A 4,901-nucleotide genomic window follows, 5' to 3' on the forward strand; every position below is an offset into this window, starting at 1 on the left:
TCTGAGGCAATGTCAGTTGATCCAGATCACTTAGTTCATTGATGAACAAGGGAGGTTCAACTTCCCAAGTATCAATGCCAAATAATTTGGCATTCAGCTTCATGATTGCACCAAGAAACTTGACAGTTTGCTCTTTAGTAACATCCTCATTCTCTTCAGAAGAGGAATACTCATCAGAGCTCATGAAGGGCATAAGGAGGTTCAATGGAATCTCTATGGTCTCTAGATGAGCCTCAGAGTCCTTTGGTTCCTTAGAGAGAAGCTCCTTATTGATCACTGGACGTCCCAGGAGGTCTTCCTCCTTGGGATTCATGTCCTCTCCTTCCTTTACAGGTTCGGCCATGGTGCTTATGTCAATGGCCTTGCACTCTCCTTTTGGATTCTCTTCTGTATTGCTTGGGAGAGTACTAGGAGGGATTTCAGTGATCCTTTTACTCAGCTGGCCCACTTGTGCTTCCAAATTTCTAATGGAAGACCTTGTTTCATTCATGAAACTTACAGTGGCCTCAGATAGATCAGAGACTAAGTTTGCTAAATTAGAAGTATTTTGTTCAGAGTTCTCTGTCTGTTGCTGAGTGGATGATGGAAAAGGCTTATTATTGTTAAACCTGTTTCTTCCACCATTATTAAAGCCTTGTTGAGGCTTTTGATCCTTTCATGAGAAATTTGGATGATTTCTCCATGATGAGTTATAGGTGTTTCCATAAGGTTCACCTAAGTAATTCACCTCTGCTATTGCAAGGTTCTCAGGATCATAAGCTTCTTCTTCAGAAGATGCCTCTTGAGTACTGTTGGATGCAGCTTGCATTCCATTCAGACTCTGAAAAATCATATTGACTTGCTGAGTCAATATTTTGTTCTGAGCCAATATGGCATTCAGAGTATCAACCTCAAGAACTCCTTTCTTCATAGGCGTTCTATTATTCACAGGATTCCTTTCAGAAGTGTACATGAACTGGTTATTTGCAACCATGTCAATGAGTTATTGAGCTTCTGCAGGCATTTTCTTTAGGTGAATGGATCCACCTGCAGAAGTATCCAATGACATCTTAGATAACTCAGACAGACCATCATAGAATATATCCAGGATGGTCCATTCTGAAAGCATGTCAGAAGGACACTTTTTGGTCAGTCCTTTGTATCTCTCCCAAGCTTTATAGAGGGATTCACCATCTTTTTGTTTGAAGGTTTGAACATCCACTCTAAGCTTGCTCAGCTTTTGAGGAGGAAAGAACTTGGCTAAGAAAGCCGTGACCAGCTTATCCCAAGAGTTCAGGCTGTCTTTAGGTTGAGAATCCAACCATATTCTAGCTCTGTCTCTTACAGCAAAAGGGAAAAGCATGAGCCTGTAGACTTCAGGATCTACTCCATTAGTCTTAATAGTATCACATATCTACAAGAATTCAGTTAAGAACTGAAAAGGATCTTCAGATGGAAGTCCATAAAACTTGCAGTTCTGCTGCATCAGAGAAACTAATTGAGGTTTCAGCTCAAAGTTGTTTGCTCCAATGGAAGGAATGGAGATGCTTCTTCCATGTAAATTGGAATTAGGTGCAATAAAGTCACCAAGCATCCTCCTTGCATTATTATTATTTTCGGCTGCCATCTCCTCTTCCTGTTCGAAAATTTTTGACAGGTGCTTGCTGGTTTGTTGTAATTTAGCTTCTCTTAATTTTCTCTTCAGGGTCCTTTCAGGTTCTGGATCTGCTTCAACAAGAATGTTCTTGTCCTTGCTCCTGCTCATATGACAAAGAAGAGGGCACAGAAAAAATAATAATAATAGAGTTCCTTTATACCACAGTATAGGGATCCCTTTGTGAGTGGAAGAAAAGAGGGAGCAAAGAATGTGGTGTAAAGAAAGAAACACAACTGTGAGGTGGGTAGAGATGTGATATGAGATGTTAGTAAATGAATAAATAAATAGAATAAGATGGGAGAGGGAGAATTTTCGAAAATAATTTTTGAAAAAGAGTTAGTGATTTTCGAAAATAGTTTTTGAAAAAGGTTAGTAATTTTTCGAAAATTAAAATCAAAAATTAAAATAATTAGTTAATTAAAAAGAATTTTTGAAAAAGAGGAAGACATTTTCGAAAATTAGAGAGAGAGAGTTAGTTAGGTAGTTTTGAAAAAGATAAGAAACAAACAAAAAGTTAGATAGTTAGTTAAAACAAATTTTGAAAATCAATTTTGAAAAGATAAGAAGATAGAAAGTTAGAAAAGATATTTTGAAATCAAATTTTGAAAAAGATAAGATAAGAAGATATTTTTTTGAAAAGATATGATTGAAATTAGTTTTTGAAAAAGATTTGATTTTTAAAATCACAATTAATGGCTTGATTCACCAGAAATCACAAGATATGATTCTAGAACTTAAAGTTTGAATCTTTCTTAACAAGCAAGTAACAAACTTGAAATTTTTGAATCACAACATTAATTGTTATTGTTATTTTCGAAAATTTGATAAAAAATGAGAAAAAGATTTTTGAAAAATATTTTTTTGGAATTTTCGAAAATAATTAAGAATTTTGAAAAAGATTTGATTTTTGAAAAAGATTTTGAAAAAGATAAGATTTTCAAATTGAAAATTTGATTTGACTCATAAGAAACAACTTGATTTAAAAAAAATTTGAAAAAGTCAACTCAAATTTTCGAATTTGATGAGAGAGAAAAAGGGAAAGATATTTTTTTGATTTTTGAATTTTTAATGAAGAGAGAGAAAAACAAGAAAAATGATGCAATGCATGAGAATTTTAGATCAAAACATGTGATGCATGCAAGAATGCTATGAATGTCAAGATGAACACCAAGAACACTTTGAATGTCATGATGAACATCAAGAACATATTTTTGAAAAAATTTTAATGCAAGGAAAACATGCAAGACACCAAACTTAGAATTCTTTAATGCTTAGACACTAAGAATTCAAGAATGCATATGAAAAACAAGAAAAGATACAAAACATGCAAATACAAAGATCAAACAAGAAGACTTACCAAGAACAACTTGAAGATCATGATGAACACTATGAATGTATGAATTTTCGAAAAATGCAAGATGCACATGCAATGGACACCAAACTTATAACATGACTCAAGACTCAAATAAGAACACAAAAATATTTTTGATTTTTATGATTTTTTAATATTTTTTTTTTGGATTTTTTTTCGAAAATTAATTTGAAAAAGGAAAATAAGGATTCCAAAATTTTTAATATGAATTCCAGGAATCTTGCCATGTTAATCTAAAGCTTCAGTCCAGAAATTAGACATGGCTCACTAGCCAGCCAAGCTTTCAATGAAAGCTCCGGTCCAAAATACTAGACATGGCCAATGGCCAGCCAAGCTTCAGCATGTAATTCAGACATGACATGCCTGACATACCCTACAGTCGTATAACAGCTGATGGTTGGAAGCCTCAGTCCAAAAGAATTTAGACATGGCTTTACAGCCAGCCAGGCTTCACATGCTTCATGAAAAACTAGAATTCATTCTTAAAAATTTTGAATAAATTTTATTTTTGAAAACATTTTTATTTTTTTCGAAAACAGATGACAAAATTTTAAAAATATTTTTGAAAAATTTTTGAAAATAAAATAAAAAGAAAATTACCTGATCTGAGCAACAAGATGAACCGTTAGTTGTCCAAACTCGAACAATCCCCGGCAACGGCGCCAAAAACTTGGTATGCGAAATTGCTACTCAGGTTGTGAATTGTTTTTCGAAATTGATTCCCTGGCAATGGCACCAAAAACGGATGCACAGGACCATGGTCTAAACATATCTTCACAACTTCGCATAACTAACCAGCAAGTGCACTGGGTCATCCAAGTAATACCTTACGTGAGTAAGGGTCGAATCCCACAGAGATTGTCGGTATGAAGCAAGCTATGGTCACCTTGTAAATCTCAATCAGGTGGATATCAAATGGTTATGGAGTTTTCAAAAATAAATAATAGAATAGGGATAGAAATACTTATGTAATTCATTGGTGAGAATTTCATATAACCGAATGGAGATGCTTTTGTTCCTCTGAACCTCTGCTTTCCTGCTATCTTCATCCAGTCAGTCTTACTCCTTTCCATGGCTGGCTTTATGTGATACATCACCATTGTCAATGGCTACTTTCGGTCTTCTCTCGGGAAAATGATCCAAATGCCCTGTCATGGCACGGCTAATCGTCTGGAGGCATCACCCTTGTCAATGGCTTCATCTTATCCTCTCAGTGAAAATGGTCAACGCACCCTGTCACGGCACGGCTATTCATCTGACGGTTCTCGATCATGCTGGAATAGGATTTACTATCCTTTTGCGTCTGTCACTAACGCCCCGCAATCACGAGTTTGGAGCTCATCACAGTCATTCATTCATTGAATCCTACTCGGAATACCACAGACAAGGTTTAGACCTTCCGGATTCTCTTGAATGCCGCCATCATTCTAGCTTACTCCACGAAGATTCTGGTTAGGAGATCTAAGAGATACTCATTCAGTCTAAGGTATAACGGAAGTGGTTGTCAGGCACGCGTTCATAGGGAATGATGATGATTGTCACGTTCATCACATTCAGATTGAAGTACAAATGAATATCTTAGAAGCGAAACAAGATGAATTGAATAGAAAACAGTAGTACTTTGCATTAATCTTTGAGGAACAGCAGAGCTCCACACCTTAATCTATGGAGTGTAGAAACTCCTAGTAAAAATACATAAGTGAAAGGTCCGGGCATGGCCGAGAGGCCACCCTTAAAACATGATCTAAGATAGCATACAACTGATCAAAGATACCTAATACAATAGTAAAATGTCCTATTTATAATAAACTAGCTACTAGGGTTTACAGAAGTAAGTAATTGATGCATAAATCCACTTCCGGGGCCCACTTGGTGTGTGCTTGGGCTGAACTT

General features: G+C 35.8%; 1 non-coding gene across 1 annotated transcript; it reads left to right on the forward strand.

The window, feature by feature from the left end:
- Positions 1–1,102: 1,102 nt before the first annotated feature.
- LOC112788684 (small nucleolar RNA R71) lies at positions 1,103–1,210 on the forward strand. Its single transcript, XR_003196040.1, has one exon. It is a non-coding gene; the product is annotated as a small nucleolar RNA R71 (small nucleolar RNA).
- Positions 1,211–4,901: the final 3,691 nt, after the last annotated feature.

This window comes from Arachis hypogaea, chromosome 20 (assembly GCF_003086295.3).
Source record: "Arachis hypogaea cultivar Tifrunner chromosome 20, arahy.Tifrunner.gnm2.J5K5, whole genome shotgun sequence".
In the NCBI taxonomy this organism is placed as follows: domain Eukaryota; kingdom Viridiplantae; phylum Streptophyta; class Magnoliopsida; order Fabales; family Fabaceae; genus Arachis; species Arachis hypogaea.